We start from the raw sequence: 27,601 nt of genomic DNA, 5'->3' as shown, positions 1-27,601 counted from the left end.
GTCAGTCCACCAGGTCACTGACAGATCTACTCCGCTTTTGCAATGTTTATATTTGATATCAGGTATTAGAGAGAAATTCTTTACTGTGAGGATGGTGAGACACTAGAACAGGCTGCCCCATGCCTGAAAGTGTTCAAGGTCAGGCTGGATAGGGCTTTGAGCAATCTGGTCTAGTGGAAGGTATCCCTGCTCATGACAGGAAGATTAGTGCTAGAATGTTTTTAGGGTCCTTTCCAACCCAAACCATTCTGTGGTTCCATGGTTTTAACAGATTGCTTCAGCCATTCGTAGTTTTTCTAACAATTTGGTTTTCAGTTCATTGCACCTTGAGAATAGGAAAATCCTCCTTAGGTGTTCCACAGAAGGAAAGAAAAATATGCATCAATGAAAGCTACTACTCTGCATGAACTGGATCTTTTCTAACTATCTATATATATATGCATGCTGAAAAGTCCTATGGGAACTCAAAAATAGAACTCCCGCCCATTAAAAAAGTATTTCAAAAGCCATAAAAATGGATGTCTCAGTACTATACTGTTACCCAATATTCTCTTAGATATAGTTACACAGACCACACATGAAAAGTAGCACAACTTAGGTGCTTTGGCCATGACAGAAACTGTGGCAGCAAGCTTTTGTTCAGTCCTACAGAGATCAGTGGATGTGGCAGTGTTCTGCATTGACTTACATATTATCTATGTTAAACAGATTACATAAGCTTTTATTGCAGAGTACGTTTAACTAAATAAAGGGGTCACTAGGCAATGCAAGGCCATTTTTCTGCCAGCATAACACAAGCTCATCATCAAACATGATATTTGTTCTAGGCACAAGAGTTTAGCCCTGACGTAGTGGCAGTAATACCATATTGGTGATATCTTTATAATGTTAAATCATAATTCAATTCACAAAAGGACTCTTCCTCCCTTTCTCCCACACAAGGTTAGCTTCAGTTCAAACACTTCACTAAATTTGGAGAGTTTCATGAAGAGTCCCCTCTATCCCCACACAAGTTCCTGAATTTCAGCCAAGGTGTAGCCACAAAGTGCAAGACATAGAGATGACCCCTGAATCTAATACAATTTCTTTTTAGTCAATGGATCAAGTTACTTGAACACCTGCATACTGTACTATATAGGCAGGTTTCAGCTTTCTTCCTAAGGACTGTAACCTGCAGTCATTAGATAGGGCACGTGCACTGCAGTACCTTCTGTGATCTGTTATAGTATCACAGTGCCCTCCTGCACTCCAGCACCAAACCTCAGAGGCAGGGCTCAGCCTCACCCCAACCTGCCACTGGGCTATGTGCTGAAATGGCTGCTGCCTTCTGACCCAGCCTTTCCAGAGGGGAAGTGCTCTCCTGGGCTCTTCAAATTGTCCTAAGTTCTGCTGGATGCCTGCCTTCTTTTCCTAAAGCTTGAAAGAAGAAGCATTTAAATTGCCTGAGATGAGTATCTCATAAGAATACACTGTACATTTTTTTAAGATGGCACAAGCATAATAATACATTGACTTTAAAGAATGTGGCAGCAAGCAAAGGCAAGACACACTAGGAGAAAAGAACACTAGTTGTTTACTAGTTGTTTCTTGAGGTCAAGAAGGGTAAAAATTTACCTAGGTCTTTGCTGCAAAGCAGAGTCACAACAGTACCAAAGAAATACTATTTCACAGAGAATCAGAGAATGGTTGAGGTAGGAAAAGACCTCTGAAGGCCATCTTGCCCAAGCCTCCTTTTGCAGAAGGATGTCTAGACAGATTTTGAATATCTATCTCCAAGGATGAAGACTACACAAACCCCCTGGCCAACCTGTGCCAGTGCTTGGTCACCCTTCAAGTCAAGAAGTGTTCCTGATGTTGGGATGGAACTTCTATGTTTCTGTTCATGCCCATTGCCTCCTGTATCATCACTGAGCACAACTGGAAAGAATCTGCATCTGCCACATTTATACCCTCCCTTCAGGTATTTATACACATTGATGAGCTCCCCCTGAGCCTTCTCTCCTCTCCAAGCTAAATAGGGTGAGCTCTTTCATCCTTTCCTCACACAAGAGATGATCCAGACCTTTGATCATCTTCATAGCCCTTCACTGGACTCTCTCCAGTACACACACATCCCTCTTGTACTCAGGAGCCCTGAACTGTACCCAGCACCCCAGATGTGAACTCAACAGTGCTGAGTAGAGAGGAAGGATCACTATTCTCAACCTGCTGGCAATGCTTTGTCTACAGGATTCAGGAACACCATGAATCTTCTTCATGGCAAGGGCATGTTACTGACTCATGTTCAACTATTTGTCAGGATAACCAGGTGAACTCCAGGTAAGCAGTTCTATAAGGTCCACAAGGAAGTTTAAGGGCATCTAAGTGCTAAAACAAACCAAAAAGAAGATGTTTCCTAGATATTAAGAGCTAACTACAAGGTATAGGATCAGTTTTAAGAGATTAATGGAAATCTATACCCTAAAACTAACCAGGGTGATCAAACCAAGGCTCTCAAACTAAGTGTCTTTCAGGCTGTTGTATGAGTGCTGAAGGCACTTTCACTTTGCTCTATGCACTGGGGGTGCCAGCAATAGCCCAGAAGGTAATAGAGGTAACATGTCTTACTCTCAATGTTCTTTGAATACAGTGCACCAGAGGAAGAGCAGTCTCCTGATTGTAGCACAAGGCCACAGATCATCTTTCTCAGCTAACAAGTCTGCACACCAAGTACACTTCATTATCGAGCTACAGATCAGGCCAGCTTCTTGCACATGACACAATGCCTCTGCATGCCAAGTACCCCGTGTTTGTTGGGTTCCAAGAAAGCAGGAAATGAAGCAGAGTCACTAGTAAAATGGAGGAGGTGCAACAGGGTAAAAAAATCAGCAAAAGATCCAGTAAACAAAGAAATCACAACTTTTTTTCTCAACTCTCAAACTAAGCATCTTAGACTAACAAGAATCAGAAGAATTAGGAACTGGTTGTATTCTGCAATTCTAGAAGAGAAATCTGAGGGTTGTGTAAATCTCTAGGTTCAATTCCTTCTACTGTGAAGTCAGTCTAAACAGGAGAGCTTGACAAAACTAGTAATTATACAGAAGTCATAGATGACAATCTGCATAGTTGCATTACCTCTGAATTGCAATGTCTGAATGCTCAAAAGTCTGCTAAAGTATAAACACACCAGAATCAACAACTGCCTCAAGCTCCCCAAGTACACTGTGATCACTTAATGCTATCAGCCACCAAATCTACCCTTATGAAACACTTCCTTCCATCCTGAGTTTCATCACCTGCCTTCTCATTTCCTGAATAAACAGTCCACATGCAGAGCAAGCTGTTTCCTCTGTTTCTGTATTGCTATTTTCAGAAGGGAAAAAACATCAAATAACAAACCACCAAAAAAACCCAGGAAAGTTGAAATGTTTAAGAACAGGACTTGAAAACATCTCTCATCTGGAAAAAACCTGGCATAGTCCAGATACCTCAGCTATCTTTTAAGAGAGTTAGATGGCAATGAAGACCAAGGAAAGTATAACAGACTTCTGAATGCCCACTGGAACTTTAATAATTACTACCTTAAACTGGGTTCCACAAACAAAACTTGTCCTGAAAAAAATGAAGGAGTATGGAAAATATGGTAAGAGTTATCTACAGGTACTAAATCCCAACATTCTCTCTAAAAGCTCGAGTTCCTAGGGTTCTAGAGCCCTTTGGCCATTGAAATATGCTTCAAAGCTCCCAAAACTTATCCACCCAGTCTTCATGATAAGTATTCTGCAAGATTGTTCCACAACTCAAGGAGTTTTTGGTCTTAATGGTAAAAATGTCTATTTCTTCACTTAAAGGTATGTAGTTACCTGCAGCATTATACACTTTGCCTCCACCACTGTTACCTAGGGCTCAGTCTAACTCTGGTGCACAAAAATGAGAGGCAATAAACCATGGATTTTGTCCATTTAAGAGAGAACCTATGAAGCTTCATAAAATATTCAGATGATCTTTTGTTTGTTCCACTGTGAAGGAGGGAAGGAAGATTTATTCAAACCTTACAACACCAAATCTAGCATCTTATTTTCACATACTTTTTTTTGTTACATTGCTGCAGTACTAACCAGCAAAATAAGTAAGTGGGTGGCATAACACAACCTTAACACAAGGTTAAATTGGCCAATGGCAGTCTTAATTTTGAAGAAAAAAATATGGACTAAAACTAAGTGGTTACAGACATTGCAAACTACATTCCTTCCAGAACTGCACCCTGTGATTTTCTTCCACATCTGTAAAGTTACTAACAGTCTCTCACATGGTACTCTCTGTCCTCCTCATCTCCATTTTGGCAGCTGTATGAAGAGGCAGTGTGACAGTCTGCTAGAGACAGCTGGAAGGGATTAGGAGATTACCAGTCCTCTGCACCTGGTCCTTACCACCTCCTTCCCACTGTGGCTGAGGTTTTTCTGAACTACCTGTGGACCTCTCCGTGCAGGTGCTCCCTAAACCAAGAGGAATCCTCACTACTGCAAATTATTTTACACACTCACAAAATGTGTATAATTTCAACTGAGATTGGTCTTGGGACTTCTGCAGGCCCCTCAAACAGCTGAGGGACACTTCTTAACTCACCTCCATTCCAGCCATAACAGCCTGGGTAAGCTCAGACTGTGTTTACAGCTACAGACTCCCCCAACACCAACTTGGAAACTACTTCAGGAAATGAAGGGAATCAAGCCAAGGCAAAAGGAAAAGCAATGCTGTTGATAGGGGTTTCTCTGAAATGAAAAAGTAAGATAAGTCAGCAGAGATGTTCTCACAGACAAGGTGGATAGGTGGCAGAACAAATCCTTATGATGCTGATGCCAAAATGGAATCAGTTGCCCTACTGAAAGAGCAAATAGACCTGGATTTCTTCTGCATGGAAAACACAAGATTATGAAAAACATTTTAAGAATATAAGAAATTCATTGTGCTGAAAAAGTAAGAGGATCTTAAAAGTCTAATACATCAAATTATGTAGCTAAACATTTCAGTTATTAAAAGATCATAGATATGAAATACTTTAAGTCTCATCTGCAGGTCAAGAATACAATCTACTTTATAAGGAATAAAATTTCAGAAAACTATTCTGACATTATTTAGAAACTATTGCAAGTAATCATACTATTACAGATCAATGAATTATTAACTGCTAGATAAACTATATGTGACTTGGTGAGTACTTTTTACCTACTGCAAATAAAGTAAAAAAGTTATTTTAAACTACCATAAGGTTTCTGTATCTCAGAAGCTGCAGTGATTTTGCTTGGACAAATAGGACAGCTCACTGCTACATCGGATGCTATTGCAGCCAACTTCCTAAATGAATCCATAAGATTTTCCATTAAATTAATAACATACCTCCAAAACTTAGCCAGTGCAAAGACCAATTTTTCAATGGCAATTCTAATAGGTTTTTAGTCCTTCCTTTACACTATGTATTTTGCCACCTCTGAGAACTGAAAAGAATGTCCAACCTATTTTCAAGGGTAAAAGAGACCTTAGGGCCTCATTTAAATTTTCATAGTTATTGAAAGGACACCCCAAGTGTCAGATCTCCCAAAGATCTACCATTTTCCTGTACCCCAGTGGCTGTTTCAGCAAAGTAAGAACTGAGATTATCACTATAAAGAGCATCATGAATACACTTCAGAGGAACTCAGTTAAGAGAGTAACTACAGTCCTCATTTCTGCTCAAAACTGAAATAAATAAAATAGAAAAATCGATTCAAGTTCCAAGATTAAAAATATGAAAGAATTCTTAACACAGACAAACAAATTTCAGTTGAGCTGTGTTGGCTGCAATACAATTATGTTGTGTGAAAGGTTTCTAAAAAAAATGGGCTTTCTGCAGGTTTAAACGCAGATATTTCAGACAGGAACCTTATGTTTATTCTCATGTACAATTTAAATTTCTTATTTTAGCAGCAGTGTCTCTTCTTGATATTAAAACAGAGTTGATGACATAATAAATGGCCTTAATTTCCATTTCTTTTGAAAAGAGCTTGAAGATAGTTTATACAAGTTTAAGATACAGGATATCTGTACAAGAAAATTAAGAACAAAAGGTCACAGTAGCCTACTGCATAGGAAAAACCCTAGAAATCCTAACTTGAAGCAGCAGCAGGTTCAAACAGGCAGCAATAGTATCTGGTTTACACATCATGGTTTATTAAAAAGCTTTAGAAAGTCTAATCTAGATTTCCATTGGTTATGCCAAGTTTGTTTTTTTTCCACTCTAACACTAAAGTAAAACTGGTTGATGAACCCAACTTTGCTTTTTAGATGCTAGTGCTGTTCTACATGATAACAATTCAGGATCTTTCATAGTTTTTTTGGCAGGGTTGTTTTTTTATTTGTTTGTTTATAGTTTGCAAGGATTTTGAGGGAATCCTAGGGAAAAAAAGTTGGGGGTTTTTTGGGATATTTTTCATTGTTGTTCTGTGGCGGTTTTTTTTAAACACAGGAGAAAAATATTACAAATAGACTTCATAAAGACTTATCAAGAACTAGTGTTTTTAGCACCAAACCTCCAAGTTTAACTTCTGTAAGCTACTGAGTAACTGCTGATCAACTTTGACCTGGAACTGCTGTAACAATCTTGCATAGCTTTTAGTTTAATAACAAGAACCAACAATACTTAAACAATATAGCCTGATCCATAGGAACCATATAATAATATTGCATTGCAAACTTGCAAGTGACCTAACAACAAACCTCTTGTCTACCTACCCATTTCTATTTAACTAATTACAAGCTCCTCTATGACATTTCTTTGGGCACTGAGAAGCACCTGGACTGCCACAACAAACAGCCATTGATGAGTTACAAGAATCATCAAGTGACAACTTAGCTGCAATTCACAGCCCTTGAAATCAGGTCAATATCACTGTCTAATGTAAGTAAGGCTACTGCTCACACTATTTGCAACAAGCAAGCAATTTACATAAAAATTATTTTTGACAGAGATGAAAATAGAAGTCAAGTCTTTCACAGATCAAAGCCAACCCTCAAGAACAGAAATTAGACATATTTTTTTTCCCAAAGCTATCCCATTTCTGAAGAACAGAATACTTTTTGCTCCCAGTGCTGCAAGGAGACACTAAGACTTTTCATAGCAAGAACCAGATGTTATGAGGGTACTTTTAATGTTCTGCTTCAGAGACCAATGTAGAAGATAGTATTTTTTCTGCTTCAATCAATTGAGAATGTGTCATTGTTGGGATAAAGAGCTCTGTTCCTTGACAACCAGGGCGTGGTGGTAAGCACGGATAAGAAAACAAAGCCTTGACACTTCCTTGCAAGTTCTTTGAAATGCTTCAGAGTAGAAAATAAAGAGAGAAAAAAAAATTACATCCTAGGCAAAGTATTATTCTGTTCAAGGCTAAACAAATTTTTAATGCACAAGGAACCTACTCCTGCTCTTCCACCCAGTCTGCTCAAGTACTGGGAACTCCCTTTCCCATAAAATGGCTTAATGGGACCATCAGATAGCTTGAGCACCTGATTTAAAATGAATCCAAACCTCTCAGCTGTGCATAGGACTGTGTGATACAAACTTTTGAATCCTGCCTCCCTACCAACCTCCATCCAGCCCCTTCATAATCAGCTAGTTAAAGGAGGCAGTAAAGAGGCAAGAGCCATTACATAGTTCAGGAATGCAGAAGACAGACACAAATGCTGGGATGGAAGGATGCAATACTTGTAAGCTCAAACAAATTCAATTGCTGTTTTGACGATAAATAAGGGAAAGAATAATTCCAAGAGGGAATGTATTTCTTTTTTGCAAGCAATAAACCTTCCCAATAATAGCATTACAGTATTCCAATATTGTCCCCCAAACCAACAAGAATTATCAGTTAACTGCATTTTATAATTTACTTTCATATTTAAAATCACACACAATACCAAGATAAGACAAGCTTAACTACCAAGATAATATTAGCATAATGCAATTCAATACCCTCTATCTCTGCCAAAGCAGTTAACTACACCTCCATGTATAATGTTACACAATTTATTCCCTTGAAGGCAAGTCTAACAAAGTCTAACATGTAGGAAAAGAATGAAATGCTAATCTCCATGCTTCACAAAGTAAATGGAGCCAGGCAGCCATAGCTCAGAAGCTGTAACTGAACAAAAATATATGTCCCAACCTACCCAGAGAGGAAGAGTACATTTCTGGGATACATTCCATCTGTGACACTCACTTTCAAGCACTGCACTAGGATGTCAGAAGGAAAAAAACCTGCAGGTTTTCCCATTTAGACTCCCTGCAGGAGCAGCTGTAAGAGCAACTGCCAGTACATGCTTCCAGCTATGTGCAATGCTAAAGGGGGCAACTGGAGGAACCTAGTGTCCTGCACTTCCAGTCCATTACTGAGTATCCAAAAACAGCTGTCACAGATAAAACCAGTCAACTTCAGCAGGTATAGTGTAGTTACAACTAGAGTCTTTAACGTTTAAAAACTATGATTTGTCCAAGGAATCTTACAATGAACATGTAGGAGAGTAGAAGTTTATTAGTTTGGGGGTTTCTTTTCCAAAACTGTAAAGCAAAAGCCCATGTAATACTGATTTTAATGACACCAACAAGCATGCAGAACCTCTAATCTCAAAACCAGCTTGGCGTAAGAAAGATTTGGTAATCTTTCCCATAAGAAACTACTTTGTTCCTTCATTTTGCAGCCCTCAACAGAATTCAGAGAAGGATGAGCTGTCCTCTTTCTGATGATCACAACCTGAGAAAAAATTCCATATGCCAGTAGTTCTTAATACAGTGGCACATTTTACACTTCCATGACACCTTCTAGGAAGTCTGTGAAATTCAAAACTTCAGCTTTTTCATATCCTAATTGTCTGCAACAGACATGGAATATGAAATTAGTATTTGTAACTCCAGAAGTGCTATTAACTTTATAAAATCCAGATTAAAGTGAATAGCCAGTTAGGTATTTCAAAGCCATTTACAAGCACCAAACTGTAAAGTAACTGAGACGCCCATCAAAACAACCTAACCAAGATGAGCACACAAACATTCCAGTTACAGCATGAAGCAATAAGCAATTTCCCCCCAAGAGAAAAGCACTATGCCAACCCTTCACACACAATGAGAATTGACTGTTCCCAAAATGTTGATAAGTACAATTAACCTTCTAACCCTGTCTTTGGCCTTGAACATTAAACCTGAATTCATCTTGAAAACCAATTAAAATGCTAAGCAGTCTGTCTGCTTTGGGATGGGAGAATAGCATTCAGTAAAAAAAAAAAAAAAAAAAAAAAAAAAAGCATAGCACAATTGTCTCCTTAGACATCTTCAAGGATCTGCTAGCTGTTTCAGTAAAAACTGTAATTCATAAATAAATCCCATTTTAACAAGAACTGAAAAATTCTTCAATTCTTCATGAAGATGCTGAAACATTGAAGGTTTATGAAGGCAAAAATGAAGGTTTAACAGAAAAAAATAGCCACAGAGAAGAAAGATAAAGACAATCTAGGTGAGCTATGAAGTTTGATTTTGCCTTTTCATGCTCTCTTTAACAACAGATATTAACCATACAGTATAGTTCCCATTCAAAGAGCTTAACTTCTCTCATTCATTCTGCCTTTTTTGATTATTGACAAGGAAATTTACTTTTAATTTGTCACCCAACCTGCTTTTTTATGTCTGCCCTTTTGAAATTAGCAGAACAACTAGATAGATAGAAGGAGCTAGAATTCTCATTTTTCTAACTTCTTTCCTTCATCATAGATATTTCCTCTTACAAAAAAACCCACATGCCTACTTGCTATGAAATTTAGATGCATACGACTTTCTGGTTATTACATTTCTTCTCATAACTTTACTTGTTCAACAGAATGAAAAGCAAGTAAAGTGACTTCTGATTCTCTAGTGAATCTGAGCTGATGAGTACCATTTCATAGTTACTACTCAGTTTTAATATCAAATATTTTTTCCAGTGATATATTCCAGTATTATATTTTAGTCTAACTTCATTCACTATTGGAGTTCAGAGTGGCATTAATTACTTGTTCATCCCTATTTTTAGAATTTATTTTTAAATATATACAATATATCTGCTTAACAGGCATCTGTTCCAGTATTTCAACAAGCTTAAATTAGCTCTTCATTTTGAAACCAAGTCCTTTGTGAAGTGGGCTCGAAGCCAGAATCATCTTCATGCCACATTTCGTGCCTTGCAACTCCCAAGGAGTTCTCTCGATGCTGTTCTGTGGTCCTTGACAGTGCTGTAGATGGCAGTATTTCCCAGAGCTCACCTCCCTGCCCTAACCTGTGGCTAAGGACTGCAATACAGGCAATACACTGTAAGGGTGCTTCGAGAATCTTCAGTTCAGGCACTTCCACAACACACCATACACAGCAAGAAAGAATACAAACTGCTTTAATTTGAAAAGCAACCTCCTCAGATGACTAAAGAAATGTACCGTAACCCCAGTCAAACAAAAATGTTAAAGTTACTGCAGTTGAGATCATCCTTAAAACAGAGATCCACAATAAACTGTTCCCATGCATGGCATTTGAGCACACTCAGACATTTTGTTTCAGATTACCAAAAGAAAAGTCAATTTTTCCATGGTAACCTCATATTTCTGACTAGAAAGTGCTGCTCTGCAGGTATACATCTGGACCTGGGCTTTCACTTTACTTGAAATTGAGGCATTTTTAGAAAATAATTGCCTGCACAGAAAACATCTCAGTTTCAGGCTAAGTCTGTCAGTAACACACTTTCCCAGCAGAACCCCCCAAAAGCAGTCATTTTTGTCTGGATGCTGACTGTTCACATTATGGCATGCATGGCATGAACTTCACCAGAAGGAACTACCAGTCACTCCTGGAAAACATAAGTAACACGAAACCAAGTATATATATTGCTTTGACTTCCAATTCCCTCTCTTCCTAAAATTATGACAAAAGAAAACATGTTATATCCCATTGCTACAACTCTTATGTGTTCTGCTGCACATGCCAGAAGCAGACTGAAGCAAGCTGTGCAAATCCCATGACACCATCATGGCAGGTTCACTTTATGTCATAATGGGTAGAAAAATTACTCCATACTAGCAAGAAGGCAGCTTTAGGAACCACCTCAACAGCAATTTCGATGCTTCCCCCAGATTTAAAAAAAAAAAAAAAAAAAATAAAAAAATTCCTAGCTGTCAGCCTCATTATGCATCTCAAGGAAAGTACGTAACACTAACTTCCCAGACACTGAGCATGCAAGCTTGTTTTTGTAATGCTCACAAATTAAAATTCATAGAAGTCTAGCATTTCTATTCCTTATGAGGAAGGAGCCTGCTGAAGATCAAAATTACTGTCTTTGCTACTCAGCAAAACATTTGCTGGGAACTAGAAGATGCATAAGACACCAGAAACAGCGATGAAGGAAGAGCAAAAGCCAAGACAATAATATGTCATCCTCATTAACTCAGGAAACAAAGTCCAAGGCTGTAATGGAGAGACTGATACCACTGCATTCCACAAGAGTATCAGCAGCAGGGCTCCTACAAGTGCTGGTCAGAGCAAATAAATTTGTGCTGATAACAACCTATCCAGACTCAGTATAGGAAGGAGTGGAGTGTTACTAATTTTGCTTTATAGCTTATGCTTGCTGTAATTTGTTTGAGAAGGGAGGAGATGTTAACACAGGCACCTGAACTGCAGCTTCTCCCACACTGTTATAATAGCATGATCTTTGCAAGGTAAGCAGCAGTCTGTCATGCATGGGATTCAAGCAGAGATATTTAAAATTTTACAACTGCAAAATATTCATGCATCATGCAAGCTTCCATCAGTGAACGCCTGTATTTTTCTCCAGAGAAAGTGAATCAAAGCACAAAAACACAGAAGAATGCTGTCAGGTTTCTGAATTGCTAAGACAGGCAGGACAGCAGCAAAGAAGAAAAAACAAATATGCTACTATATATTGAAATAAAAGGAGAGAGGTACATGAGACTAAAGATAAAACTTTCACGGACATAGAATAAAGTTAGGATGGAGAAAAGATGTTGAGAAGTGTCAAACAATTATAACCAGAACAGATAATGACACAAGACCATCACATAAAAGAGGACTACAGCAAGACAAATATGGAGATAAATGTATTTTTTTAAATCACAGAACAAATTTCAAGTAAACGTGCCCCTGCAACAGGATGGCAACTAAGGCTGCCAGAGCTCAAGTGGGCTTTTGTTCAGTACTGATGGCAACAGCAGCATTGTGTCACAAGAAAAGAACAGATGCTACCTGAGGTTGGAAAATTGTACCTATTGTATCTGTGAGTGGCAATAAAAAAGCCTCATCACTTCTTTTCTTCTCCCTCACCACTTAACTCTTGGGACCCTTGACACTGGAGAAGGGAGTGAGGATCCAGTGAGAGCTTTCAGACCAAAATGTAAAACCCTGACAACACATGCACACATTCGTTCACTCAGGTCTTTTTTAAGACTTCACATGAAACATGTTTAGCAATTACTTTTTGCTCCTCCACAATTTCCCTTATCTGGGCTGCCCTGCTACAGAACACGCTGTGCAGATTGCAGGTGGTCAGCTATAGCAAGTTACAAGTCATTAAAACACCATCTGCTCCCTGACAAAAACAACAAATAAAAAAGACACCAAAAATCCCTCACAAATCTTTCTTCTTTCCCTCCATCCAAAAGTTTACAGACAGAGGTGCAAAATCAAATACCATCTCCATGAAGGCACTGAACTGTATTTAGAAAACTATTCTATGAGCCAAGAGCTTGCTTCCATAACATATCCCCCAACACCTTAAAACCAAATGAATCACAACATATGCTGCTCATTTGGCAAGAAAGACAACTCAAGCTTCTTAAAATCTGCATTTGTAAGATGGAAATATCTGCTAAGCAAGCAGTTAGTTTTAGTCACTTACAAGAAACTAACAGACAAAAAACCCCAACCAAACCGTTTAAATGAAATTGTTAGCTAACAGTGGAAACTAGTGCATTTTTTAAACCCACAGAAATGTCTACAAAGTGCCTACAATGAATCACAGTTCAAATTTACCTGCAATACCACACGTTTCAGCCATCACTTTTGAACATCATATATTGAAATCAACATCATGTCTCTCTCATTCTTAATTTCCCTCTCCTCTTCCTGGGTTGCCAGCACAAATGCTTTTTTACATATTAAATTCACAAAAGGTCAACTGCCAGGCAATATTCTGCATCCAGAATTAAAAAGAAAAACAAATTCAAATCCATTGTCCTCAGTTCTTAAAAAAAAATACACAATGAAATTGCCCTTAACACTGTTCTCTTAAAATGCAACAAGCATTAGCTTCCTTAAGTTTAAAACTAAATCCAAAACCCAGAAGAGCCAGCAGTTTGAGAACCCTGAGCCTCCTGCTGCTACACAGCAATACCAAGTTGTTACAGAAAAATTATTTGTTTCTTCTCCCAAAAGCAGACTAAGCCATCCAATTTTTCTGCTGGATCTTCATTAGCCTGATGCATAATACACTGTTGCAAGTTCTGATGAAGAAGACAGGAAGGTATGATTTTTAACTATTCTCAGCTTCAGAAACCTCACGCTGGTAAGTATTTCAGATGCATAATGAATTACTGTACCTGTTATAAGAGGGAGTCCACAAATCATTATCCAGAATAATTAAGGATCAGAGTTCAGAAATAAATCCACATAAGGGAACAAAATGAAAATGCAGAAAGACAGGCAAAGCTACTTCTGCAATATATTTGTCTGAGATTCCTACTAGCAAATATTTAATCTATAGAGGATATAAAGATAAATAATCTCTTTTTGAATAAAAGACTACAGGTGATACTTTGAAGCTTTCACAGAATGCAGCAACTGAAACAGTACAGCTCAATGTTGACTTTTGCCTTCATGCTTCAATTCCATCTATGCAGCTAATATGGCAATTAATAAGATGGAGATTATTTAAGTATATTTACACTAAGAGATAACACAAGTCCTGTTCATAAGTAGGTTATATTTATAAAAACAATCTATCAATCACAGAGGAAAGTGACTTAAGATAAGCAAAAAAAGCCAGTTTTCTTCATTTCATAAAGAAGGATGAAATACAATTCGATATTTGAAAAAATAAACAGTAAAAATATGTGTATTGAAGTTCTTTTCTGGTCAATTAGTAACAAAAAATAAATATTTAAACTCAATCAATGGTACAACATGCAGCCATCGATTTGTTACACTTCAAAAATAACCACCTACCAGATCTTTAATTTTCTTTTTGACATAAATCAAGCTCTTTTTAGGAAGGTGGTAGAAATCAACAATAAGATACACAAGGAAACTTTTTAAGTCTACTGAAGAGAGGTATTGTTTATAAGCCAAAAATAGGGGAAAAGTACAAAAGCTTGTTTTAATTCAACAAGGATGGTCTCTGAACACCAAACCAGCACAACCTGTAACATGTGATCTGACAGTGACCAGAGGTCTCGACAAATTTAAAAAGAAAGCAAAGCAAAATCACCAAAACCCAAGCCCTCTCAGACTACAGCCTCATTTCCTTACACCAGTTCTTAGCTTACTTAAGAAGAAAGCATGTTTCCCTGCTCCAAGCTAACAGCCAAACAGAGCTGATGACACTGAAAAAAACTGATTGTTAAGCTTCAGAAAAATATCCTTGTTAGTGCATGGAGAGGAATATTGAGCGGTGTTCTTTGAAGCACTGACAGTAAGTGGGTATAGTTAATATTTAATTGAAGTAGCTGACATGGTACAGATCCATCTGTACACTCTCTCAGGTTTATTTTTTGTCAGTTTCTCCTTCACTTTACAGAGCAGCTCATTGCTGTCCTGCATTCAATCTTGATTAGAATGTATAAGCCTTCTGCTCAGTGCTCCTTCACCTTAGCAGGCTTTTTTAATCAAAGGAGAACTTTTTTCATGAAGGAAGAACATTTATACTTGTTGATGATTTCAGAATTGTGTCTTATTCTGTTTACACTTAGTAATATTGTGAGTTATTTAAACAGATGGAATCGTCATTTCTGTAGAGGAAATGCTTTCTGCTTGCCAGTATCACAGCCCTCAAGTTCATGCTTTCCTCTGATGACTTTCTATGCCAGGTATTTTAATGTAGATGTTCGCATTAAAGTTTATCCTGACCACTTTCAAGGTTTGTAACAGTTAACTACAATCCTGTTTTCAAGCTGGAATCAAAACACAGTTTTTAAAAACAGCAAGCAGTAAATCTTTATAAGTAGCTTAGTGTGGGGTCCTTAAATCTGTGTACAAAACAAGATCCAAATGTTAGCTTATTGGCTTCTCTGCACAAAGAGTACATTTGAATTACTGATGAGAAATTACAGAATTGTGATTCCAGCAGAGGTAATATGTATTGTAATATAAATCTTCCAGCCTCCAAGAGATCATAACAGCCAGCAAGACCCTTAATGTTAGAACTGTAAGTTGTAACGGGCATAATTCAATTTAGACTTTTTTTTTTTTTTAAGACACTAATTGAAGCAGAGATACCTTCAAAGCCTGCAATTTCCATCATACAGATAAACAAAGCTGTTTTACTTACCCATACAAAAAACTTCTTTTTTTTTCTAAAGGAGTCTGCAAATAAAATGAAGGACTGCAGGTCACAGCTACCCTGACTTGTTAGGCTGAAGACCTAGCTGGGAGCCTTGCATTGAGAATTGCCAGCTCACAGTTTACAGGAGGTTATCTCCTAATCTATTGCTAGGACACTCTTTGCGATGCAAATATATACATGCATGCATGCAAATTATATTCTACAGGTTCAGGTCCTTGCAGCAAAGCAGATATTACACAGGCCCTGTATCACATCCAGACAGCACACACCACTGTCTAAGTAACACAAGCAAGCATATCACTCAAGGAAAAGAAAAAAATAATCCCTCCTCCAGCTAGTATTCCTCCACAGTGTCTGATCTATCTGGAGAGAATATAAGGCTATCATCATGCCCTCTTCTATAATTATGATCTCCTGAAGAACAGATAAAGCCACAGATGGTGCCTAGAGCTACAAGAAATCAGACAGAAAAATCAGACAGAAAAATCCCTTCAGCACTTTAACGGTGATTTTTGTAGAAGACCAAAACAGAAGACAGATGGTAAGAATCCAGTGAAATTGGAACAGGTAATGTAGCTGGAACTGCAAATGAAGTAGACAGGATATATCTCACAAGAAAAAGCAGCAATCCCAGATGTCTTTTCCTCAATAAAGCTAACAGAAGGAGGCCTTCACCATCCTACTTACACAGAAAAAAACGGACAGACAAGAAGCAAAAAGGTTACCTCAACACTGGCAGATTAGATGTTATTCAGTTAGGAAAGTGATGCAAGTAGTCTTCACTTACAAAAGATACTCCTCCATTAGTAATGTGCACATGACATCCACTTTAAGTCAGATAAAAAAGCATGGCCAGATGTTCAGTCACACTAAATTAATCTTATCTGCTACTTCAGGTAAGAATTTAACAGTGCTTCTCAATCCTCCTCCTTTCCCTCTCCCGCATATTATCATAACTTTTGTGACATTGCCTAAATTAGAAAAGTATATTATCAGGGATAAAAATCAGAAGCCAATGCAACATAGTAAAGTTCCCCCATAAAAAATGGAAAGAGGAGAGCAGCAGATTTCTTATTCAGACAATCACTCATGATCAGCCATCTAGAGAGCTGCAAAACATGCAAGTCTAATACCTAATATTGATATGGAAATTTCTCCTTGTAGACCTGGTCCTTTGACTCCCTAAGACCTAAATGACTTCTCCTGTTGCAGAGACCTCTCTATCTCCCAAAGTGGAAAGAAAGCATTAAGAATAATAAGCATTAAGTGAAGTGAGCATGTCTGCATTATCTTCTGCTGCAGCATAACCAGTTACTCAACTGTACAGTCATACCGGCAATATTTAACAGGTTTTACAAAATTATATTGTCTGGCATATTATACCCAGAATATGTGGTGGCTGTATAGTACATGTAAAAAATCCACAGAGATGAGTCAAAGCCAAATTTTCCCTCCATTTGGCCCAGGTCTACAGTGCAGACTATTAACCAAGTTTAGCTGGTGTACAATATCTCCATGTGCCATTATTGTTCAGAAGGAGAACAAGCTACTAGAAACAATTAATTGACACTGAGCTGATGCCAATTTGTGGCCAAGTCTACAGAACTTTTCCTTTGCAGTTTTCCCTCCCAATCACACTATCTGTTACTTGCCATATTCAATATATAATTTTTAAGCTTTTTTTTAAAATTATTTAATCCTGCATCTAGACAAAATTTGTTTCTTCTAGACTTGAATTAAACACATTCATAATTACTCAAGCCTTCCTTAAGGCTAAAAGGAGCAATAGCTCTTTAGAATGTTCCTTAGCAGCAATAGAAGTGTCACTTCCAAGTCTTGTTGTTTTCATCTTCTTCATGTTTCAACTCAGAATCACTCCTCTATTTCTACAACTGATATACTAGAAGACAGCTAACACTTCCCTTAGATACCCACCTGATGTCTTTGGCTACTTTATCCCATATTTATGGAATATAGACTTTGTATTAATAAAATCATCATGTTTCAAGTACTTAAAATATATATCCTTTTTAAAAGCTACTCAGCCTTCTTAACAAAAAAAAAACCAAAAAACAAAAAACAAACAACCCAGTAAACTTGAGTCCCCCAAACAGTACAGTACAGCAGCTTCCAAGATGTGGAAAAATGACAATGCTAGCATTAGCCATATAAGAGTATTCAACTTCTACCAAAAAAATTAAATTATAAATCCACCTGTTTGGGGAAAAACTTGGCTGACTTCACAGGTACTCTCCACCTGAAAATGACCAAGGCCTGAAACAAAGCCATTCTGGGGATTTGCACCATCTCCACCCAGCACCACTCCTATCATTTACATCTCATTTAGCTCCCAGATGTAGCTTTATGGAGCCAGTGTTCCCTACAGCACACAAATGCAGTTTCATGTTCAGCAGCCATGGTGTAGGTGGCAAGGAGTCAGCACAACTGACATGTTCCTACACAGGAAGCACAAAGACTATCTGTGCCTGTCTACAAAGCAGGAGATGCACCAATGGTAAAGTGCCTAAGAACAAATAAATGCCTCCATCAAGAAGATGAGCTGCCTCATTTCCGTACTGCACATGTAAGGGTGGGCATAAGGGAGAAGAAAAAGCTAAGTGGTTCACTCTTGAAAGTCAGGCCCAAGTAACATAGACTGCATTACATGCATTGCCATAATACATCTGTTCAGACCAAAACATTTTCCTTGCATTATGTAATCAATTGCACTGCTCTAAATAGAGATCTAAACTGGCTCAGTTCCGTTCAGAGACACAAATAAACTTGTACTTGTGATTGCTTTCCACTGGAAAAAGTACTGAAAGAAATATCACAAGAGCTCAGATTACATCAAAAGCCTTATAACAGAGCTCTTATTAGACAAAGGTAAAGTTATGCAAGGAAAGAGACTAGTGACCTTCTACAGCTGTGCTAAATATTTATTTTCATATTTGTTATGTATTTAGAGCCTCAGACTGAAACTCTAGTATGTTTCAATCCTTCTCTCAGACTAGTTCTCCAGTGAGGAACAATAGGAAACCCACTCTCCTGGTACAGTATGGTGTTGCTGTATGTGAGTCCCACAGTTGACAAACAATGAACTGCAGTTAATGCAGACCCACTGCTTTAATGCCTAAACAATATCCTAGCTATCTCTTCTGTGCTAAAGAACAGTATTTGACTAATGCAACATAAAAGTTCACAAGTTATGCCAAAACCTCCGCTGCAAATAAACTGCCTCCTCTTCTCCTGGCAGCACCAGCATCCCACCACACCAACGACAATCCCTACCCTGCTGCTCTCCACCACCCATTCCCACGCACATCACAGGTCTCTTGGGCAGCCACCTCTGAGATGAGACTGCAAGGAACAGCTTGCACAGGGAGTGGCAAATTTGGGATTCACTCTGAAAGCTTCATGTGGCTGTGAACAGTATCTTCCTCTAGCTCCAGTCACACATTCTGCAGTATCTTCATGCCCTGCAGAAGCAAACCACGATATGGTCTGCTTCAAAGAAAAAACAGTGACCCATAAGAAGCTATTTACATCAGAAATAAATATGCAAGAATAAAAAAAGAAATGCTATTTAGTACTGAAACAAGCTTATATCTGTCACTATCCTCATACCAAGAGATCTTTTCTACCACACTGCAACCATAGAAAACTGATGTTTCATGTTTCTCAATTCAGTGCCATTTAAGGAGTATCTATTTACAGATTTACAGCATTGTCACAGTAATTTTTAAAACTTGCAAAGATTGCAAGATCGTAAAATATTAATATATTAGCTAAAAAATTAGGTCGATGCAATATTGTAGCAAATGTCACCCATATTTTACCTAAAAAGAGTATTCATTTTGCCCATCAAGGATGCTTTTTATTACACGTCTTAAAAATAATTAGAAAAAAATTCACATGAAATTTCAAGCAAATAAACTTGCTGTGTACCTGGCCAAGTGTTTCACGAATCTTAATACATCATATTTCACCTTTAAAATAAAGCCAGGAATCTTTTATAATTTGTGAACTTGACACCAACTAAATCTATAATTTACTTTCACAGATCTTGTACCAACAATATGACTCTCTTTTTAAGTATCATCATCCAGTTATAAGTAATAAATTGCTTGCCTTAACTCTCCAAATCATCTGTAAGAAATACAACATCTAAAGAACATTTTTGAGGAAAAATATGTCAATCACTGAGATGTGGCCCTCCTAGATAGTTAGAAAAAGATCTGTACATGAGACAAAGCCAGGTTTGGAATGATGATGGTGCTACTTGAAGAGTCACGTAAACCATTCATTATGTTATTCATTACTTTGGGGTGCAACGAGAGATGAAAAGTATCCTTTAATTTATGAAGCCTTGGGAATGCTTAGGAATAGATAAATAATACCCAAGCCACAATTAAGTACCCAACTCTGTTTACTAGACCACCTGCTTACTATCAGCTTTAAACGTGTGAATTCTAAAAAAACCCACTTATTGTCTCATGTGTAATTCCTTAAGTAGCTAAAACTGTCAACCAAAAAAAGTCTCCCTACAACACACATGCTTCCCTAAGTTAAGCAAGATCACTCAATTAAATATTTTTTTTTTCACATGCTTAAATGACCATATTATACCTGCACTTCCAAGCCCAAGCCTATACAAAAGAAACTCACTGGTCTTTTGAAGCAACTTTCAAAATACCATAGTTTCTGTTTGCAGGCAAAAAAAAAGATAACTCTGGAAGGAAACATGCTGGTTTTTCTTATCTCAACTGAATAGTCACATTAACAGCTTCTGCAGTACTGCAACACAAACACTGGGTGACAGGATTAATGCACTGGAAAACGGCTGAACATACAGATAGCATATGAACTAGTTCAAGCTTAGATGCAATAAGAACTCTTCCAAATGGATGAGTGAATGGTTAAATGAAAAAAAATAAAAAAGGAAGATCAGATAAACACATTTCCATATGGCGTCAAAGTCGCTGTAACCTTAAGAACTTCTTGAGAGACAGATGTAGCATTTTTAGTGGATGAATGGTAAGTGCTGTACCCTGTACTGAGGGAACAAGCTGAAATAAAACCTCACATCCACAATTAAGAGTGTGAAGAAAATGAGGTTTATTTATTCCTCTCCTAGCACCAGAAGTCCAAGCTATTTCCTCAAAGTGAAAATCTTACTTCCCAAATGCCTCCCACCATCTGTCAAACAGTTTTAGCTGCTCTCAAGAAGCTTCTTATGCTACTATACACATTACATCTGCAACAGATTTCCTTCTTGTAGAGTACAGATGGGATTAAACACTGTTTTATAACAAATATAGCAAAATACTGCTCCAGATTTCAACTGTGTACAATCCAGAACCAGTTACTCTGAATAAAACAGTTCTAACATATCTGCTCCTAATCAGTGGCCTATTATGAGCATGGTTTCCCAAACTTCACTTGCTGCATTAATTCAAATCAACATTCTATACAGGCCTTCCTTTCAAAAGCCAATGTCAGTCTTCACAACATCAAGCTCCGCCATGGCCTGAAATTACCAAAATGAGACAAATCACCCGAAAAACATGCAATTTGCTGTTCCCACAAGCTGGACAAGCATATGTTTTAAGACAAAGCTACACAGAGCTGCTTCTACTGCATCTAAACTGATGGAGCTCCTTAGGCAGAGAAACTACCTCCATCAGCAGCTGATTTATAAAAACATCCCCAAAACAGCACAGACGTTTTAAGTCCAGGGTCTGAATTAGTCCACAAGGGAGCAGTAATATATCTCCTCTACTAGTTATCAATATCATGAAATATTTTTCCAAGTCAGTAACTCATTTTTTCTAATTTCTGATTACTAGACCTTCCAACATCTAGACCATTTTTGCAAGCCACACTGGTCTCAAGAGAAGCAAGAGCCTTGCAAAGCCCTTCACACTGCTCCACCTTTAAACTCAGAGCATGACTCTCCACACTGAATTTGTGAGAGAGGTGTAGGCAGCAGAGGGAAGGAAGGGAACTATGAACCAGCTGAAGCTAAACACAGAAGATATCAACTTCATCCAAGGGCAAGAGAACAGCAAACAAAATCACTCAAGCAAAATTCAGAGACAGTCCTCTGAAATGAAGCAAAGGCTTTGGGAAAAACATTTTTTTGTTGCTGCTGCATTTTCTGTTGGGTTGGGATTTTTTTAAACAAAACAAATGACCAAGACTGTGCACATCATTTCTTCTACGTTAAATAAGATTTATTTCTGAACTATATTACCATCAACCACCAGTTCTAATAAAAGATAATTGTAACTGCTGTCTAACAAACCAGAAAAGACTAACTAGTTCAACATCATTATGACCACATCAGAATACTGAGAGAGGGGAAAAAGAAAGCTAAACAGTAAATGCAGTTCACTCAGGAAATCATCTACAGAATCATTTCACACTTAGCAGCAGTATTTTTAACTCCCACACCAATTCACCAAAACAGCCTAGGCAAAGAACTACAGTTTCACTCTTCCTGTGAAAACAGTCACAGTACAAATATCTCCCTCAAAAAGCTTTCTGGTACTGCTCCTCCACTTCCCAGCTGTACATCTGCCGTAGAAGCAAGATCTTTATGAACACCATAGTCTATTATCAAACACAATTTACCTGACCAAGGTGTTCACCTTACAGTTCAGAAAATAGGATCAGAAACTTCTGTGTTTGTGCTACTTTAATTACATTGCATAGACTGGGGAAAAAAACCCACACTTAATGAGAGTAAGACTATGCTGTTTTCTACAGCTATCACTATTTCTTCACTGAAGGTCTTTTTTTTTTTTGTTTTCCTTCACAATTCTCCATTTTGTTGAACAATAAAAATTGTTCTTCTGTGTTTAATCATAAATTTGAGTAATGTAGAGTTTGATGCATGTTTATTAAAATGAAACTAACAACTAAAACAAACCACATTGCTTGGCCCATTAGGAAGTTTTAAGCATATGACATTACGTATATTCTCCAAAAAATCTATTTTCTGTTCTGAAGACCAAGAGACTAAGGGATAACTTAGCTGACAGACAGCCTAAAGCAACAGGAATTACACAGCATGAGAAAGGAAAAGGAAGAAAAGGCCCTTAGAAAACACTCCTGCATGCTCCAGGAAACAGAATTTGTAAGAAATGCAGTGGGGAAGCAGGTGGTAAAACAGTAATCAGAGAAGAGATGAAAGCCTAATAACTGACTCGACACAGTTCATTAAAAATTGGCTGAGTGTTCTATGCCAAGATTTACTGGACGGAGAGGAGGCTAGAACACAACTTCACAGAATACAAAGTATTCATAGTTTTTCTGCTGGGGAGTTGCACAACCATTTATTTCAAAGTGTAACAGCAGACCAGAAAAAACAAAACCCTTCTTGACCACTTCAACAGCAGTTAAGAAAAGGCAATCTAAAAATGAGCCATCTTCAAGAAACTTCCCTTCCCCCCAAATTATTTTCCTTTCATTTTTGCATTTTATTTCCCTTTGGAGCAAAACCTGAGATAATGCACTATTAAAAGCACAGGAGCATAGAAGTCTGACTTTCTGTCCCAGTTTATGTAAACATAAAAAGTGTACAAGTCCAACACTGTTTCCTGTGACATCAGAAAATTCCTCGTGTTGTAAAAGTTAACAAACATCAACAAGCATTTATAGAACAGAGTCTGAGGTACTCTGAGGGGTTTACATGTGCAGCAGAGATATGAGCTAGATAGCCCTTTACTAAAAAGTAATTTTTAAACTAATTTGACAAAGGAGTTCTTTCCCTGACCCACGATTAAAGCAGAAAAAGGATTATGTATTGCTAGGTTTAAACTACATCAGCCTCAAAATATTTGGTCTACTTATAACATGATTTTTAGGGTCTTTTCCAAGCTAAATGATTCTAAGATCTTCACAACTCTACAATAAAAAAATTATAAAGAAGAGCCAAAGGGTCCACAAGTGACCACAATCACACATCTCTTTTTCCCACAACTAGTTTCAATTCTGAAGTAGACACATCAGATCAGCATCTGGAAAGGAGGGTTCTATGGCCAGGCTTTGGAAAGTTACATAATCACAAAACAGGTTATTTCAAAGCTCAGGAGTTTTGACTAAAAATTAGTACTTGGCTAAAACAACAAATTACCTTTGAAGTTTGCAAGGAATTCTAAAACAAAACAGCACACAGAAAATTTCAGCAGTCCCTTCTACAGTTACTTGACAGCCAACAGTGCAACTGTGTTCTTCTCATATTTTCCGCACCATTTAAAACCAGAACTGTATCAACTCTAAACTCTCACTCAACAGACCTACAAAGACAGCGGGAAGCATTGCTCCTTACACAGTTCTGTTACTGCCCATTATCCTCACTGCGGGCTAACAACTCAGTACTAACTCCTGTCTTTTCAAAACTTCAAAACGGAGGTTGATAACGAGCATTAGCAGGGCTCTGATTGCATTAACACTTAACAGATCAAACAGATTCATATTTCCTATGATTAAGTTGAAACCATTGAAGTTATGAAAGTTGCCTGATGAAAATCAACTCTTTTTAAAAGGTGTCCTGACATCAGTCCCAAGAACTCTGTTTAGGACAGTGGCAGAACCAAACACGTTAGAAACATCCTCAGTAACACACTGAACTGATGGCTTTCCTCCTTCAGGAGGAGTTCTACAGCGCACTGCTATAACACACAATTCGTGCACACTACTATTCCAAGCAACCGTGCGGAGCCCATGTGAACGATCACCGAGCTCGCTGAGCAAACCCCCGGAGCCCAGCAGGCTCGTTCGGCACCGAGCCACTGGCAAGGCCTGCTAATAGAGATGCAGCAGCGCGCCCGGGACTGGGGACAGCAACCAGGCTTCGCTCCCCAGGGCACGGCACAGCGCAAGGTTATGTTCCCCGAGCGAGGAGAAGGAGGTTACCGGCAGGCACTGGAGCTCCATTCTAACTGCATTAACGCGACCGGTTCCAACGGCGGCTTGCGGCCGGGCGGGCCCGCGGTGCGCGCACGGCACCGGCCCGTGGCTCCGGAGCTCCCGGCCGCGGTGCCGAGCTGCCCACACGGCCCCGAGCCGCCGCAGCCCGCGGGGCACAGCAACACCCACCGGGCCCGGCGCTACGGACGCCCCGGCGGCTGCCGGCAGCGCCCTCCCGCCCGGCAGCGCGGCCCCGGCGGGACCCGGGCGGCACCGCGGCACACGCCCCCCGCCTCCCGGCCGCCGCTGCAGTGCTGCGGCGCTGCCCCGGAGCCGCCGCTGCCCTCACCTCTGCAGCCCGCGGCAGGTCCGGCGGAGGGCGCGGAGGGGCGCCCGGCCGGTGCGGGCTGGCGGCGGCCGGGACCCCTCCCTGCCGTGCCGAGCCGTCCCCTGCAGGCGCGCGGCGCTCCCGCCGCTCGGCTCCCGCTGCTGCCGCCGCGGCCCCGCCCGGTCGCCGCCTGATCCGCTCATCCGCCGCGGCGGGAGGCGCGCGCGCAGGCGCGGGCGGCGGCGGCCCCGCCCCGCGGAGCTGCGCGTGGGCGGCGGCGCGCGGGGGCCGCCTCAGCGCGGGGAGCGGCCCGGGCCGCCGGGGGAAATGTGGTGTGTTACCGGAGAAATCCTCTCTGTGCCGAGAGAAATCGCCCCTCTTCCGAGCTAGTGCTGCCGCTGCGATCCGCCAGCTGCGCGCAGTGCAGGGAAGAGGACGGGCAGAGGCGGCACGGCAGCAGCGCTGTAACATCGCCCAGCGTGTGCCACGGGGTGACTTAGGCAGCGGAGAAATACCAACAGTGGAAATAAAATGCGGTCTGAAGCACGCCCGAGAAACTGCAGACGTGGTCTCAGATGGACATCACAACAGGAACCCCGCATTGCTGTTTTTTTTCATTTTATCACCTCAAAATGTGACTTCTCAGAATCAATTAGGTTGAAAAAGACCTCTGAGATCATCGAACCCAACCTCTGACCCAACAGCAGCGTGTCAATTTGACCATGGCACTAAATGCCAGACCCAGCCTTTTCTTAAACATCCAGGGACGGACGGTGGCCCCACCACCTCCCTGGCCAGCCCACTCCATGTCCAATCACCTGTTCTAGGAAGAAATCCTTCCTAATGTCCAGCTTAAACCTTTGCAGCCGCAGCTTAAGGCTGTGTCCTATCTTCTTGCTGGCTGGGAGGACAGACTGTCCCTCATCTGGCTACAAGCTCCTTTCAGGGAGCTGGAGAAAGCAATCATGGTACCTTTGAGCCTCCTCCTAGCACTTCTAGACATGGTAATAACAACCACCATGAGCAATTTGCATATATATATATATTTACATATATTACTGTATTTCAAGTAAGAACAGCGTGTACCTCACATTATTGGCAGTTGACAGTGCTGAAAACAGATGCAAAGTGCAGAACATCTTCACTTATTTCAAGGGAAAGCACTGTCAGTGCATTTAGAAGATATCTGGCACCTTCAGTACTGACCCCCAACGAATGACGCAGAAAAGTTGACACAGGATTAATGTTTCCAACTCCAAAAATAAGTCTTTTTGCTCCATCCAATTTTCATAAAATCATCTGCTGTATCTCAATTATGTAGCAGGGCAACCAGGAGTCCATTATCTTGGTCTAATGTTCCACTCAATCTTTTCATTCTGTTCCTTGGAATCAGAGTTAATTAAAAGGCTGGCTGTTCTTTCCTCAGTACTTTTTAATGCTTCTGTAGAAAGATGTGTATATATTCCTGGCTGTAGAAGATTGCTTTGTCTTCTCAGCACTGAGGTATAAAATGTTGAATAATACAGAGAACATATCTAATGGTAAAAACAAAATTGAAGTTTTTTTGTACAAAGCTTTTTATAATTAAACAGTACTTCTTCCCAAAGGAGGCCTCTGGAATGAGATAATTCACTCTGACAAGAGCTGCTCACCCAGGCTTTCTTACTGTGGAGCTTTAATTCACAAGGGTGGTTGCAGCCTACAGAACAGAGTGGGTCTGGCTTTGGGAAGCAGTCCTGCGCATGTGTGCAGCTCATGACTCATTCATGTCTTGCCTTGTGACAGAGCAATGCTTTAAAAGCTATTTTCAAGGACACCATATTTCACACGTTTAACACTTTGAGAGCTCCATAAAAACTTGGAGTTCTTCAAGTCATGCTAAACACCAATGGAGGGGTCACAGTTTCAGATGTACAAATGTATGTGATATCAGGCTGTTGTGTGCATATGCCAGGTTAATCCACACCATGCTTCTTGCTTCTGCTGGAGGGCACTAGTAAACTCCTGTTACTTATTCCTCAGAGTGCCTTCCTAGCTTTATAGAGCCCTTGTATTCTTGTCTGAGACAGAAGGAGGAGGCTGGCAGCACACTAAAGTAGCAAGAGTTTATGGAGAACTGAGCCCCCTCCTCACAGGGCTTACACTGAATCATATGCATGCTGATGCTTTCATAGGTTGCACAACACTGAATTATGCCTCCAATATTTTTCATTAAAGGATGTCCTACAGGGTAAATGGGGGTGAAATGCCCTTAAAGTATCACAGCTTCAGACCTGAGGACACAGAGAACTGAAGAGTAGTGAGAGTTTGCACCTCATTCCTTAGCAGATTGTCAGGTGGAAAAAATACTTAAATATCACCACAAAGACAGAGAATCATAGATGGTTTGGGTTGGAAGAGACCTTTAAAGATCATCTAGTCCAAACTCCCTGCCAAGTGTAGGGATGCTTCCACCTAGACCTGGTTGCTCACAGCACCATCCAATGTGGTCTTGGATACTTAGAGGGATGAGACATGAGCCACCTCTCTAGACAACCTGTTCCAGTCTTTTACTACCCTTCATGGTAAGGGATTTCTCCCTTATATCTAGTCTGATTCTGCCCTCATTCAGTTTAAATCCATTCCCCCTTATCCTATCACTACACACTCTTGTAAAAAGTCTTTTCCCTGCTTTCTTGTTGGTCCTCTTTAGGTACTGGAAGGTGCCATAAGGTCTCCAAAGCCTTCTCTTCTCTGTAGTGGACAGCCCCAGCTCTCACAGCCT

General features: G+C 39.7%; 1 protein-coding gene across 4 annotated transcripts in view; it reads right to left on the bottom strand.

The window, feature by feature from the left end:
- The window catches only part of OSBPL8 (oxysterol binding protein like 8), a 77,708-nt gene extending 52,670 nt beyond the window's left edge, over nt 1-25,038 (bottom strand). For 2 of the 4 annotated variants that reach the window (XM_056509889.1, XM_056509916.1), the window contains exon 1: nt 24,859-25,038. The gene's annotated coding sequence lies outside the window, so the exon portion shown is untranslated. Of the gene's footprint in view, nt 1-24,515; nt 24,698-24,858 lie in introns of those variants that run through there. The other 2 variants (XM_056509897.1, XM_056509924.1) reach the window with 2 other exon arrangements.
- Between the last annotated feature and the right edge of the window lie 2,563 nt (nt 25,039-27,601).

The sequence above is a fragment of the Oenanthe melanoleuca genome, chromosome 1A (genome assembly GCF_029582105.1).
Source record: "Oenanthe melanoleuca isolate GR-GAL-2019-014 chromosome 1A, OMel1.0, whole genome shotgun sequence".
Taxonomy (NCBI): domain Eukaryota; kingdom Metazoa; phylum Chordata; class Aves; order Passeriformes; family Muscicapidae; genus Oenanthe; species Oenanthe melanoleuca.
The sequence above is the reverse complement of the archived record's forward strand: the minus strand, read 5'-3'. Positions and strand labels throughout refer to the sequence as shown.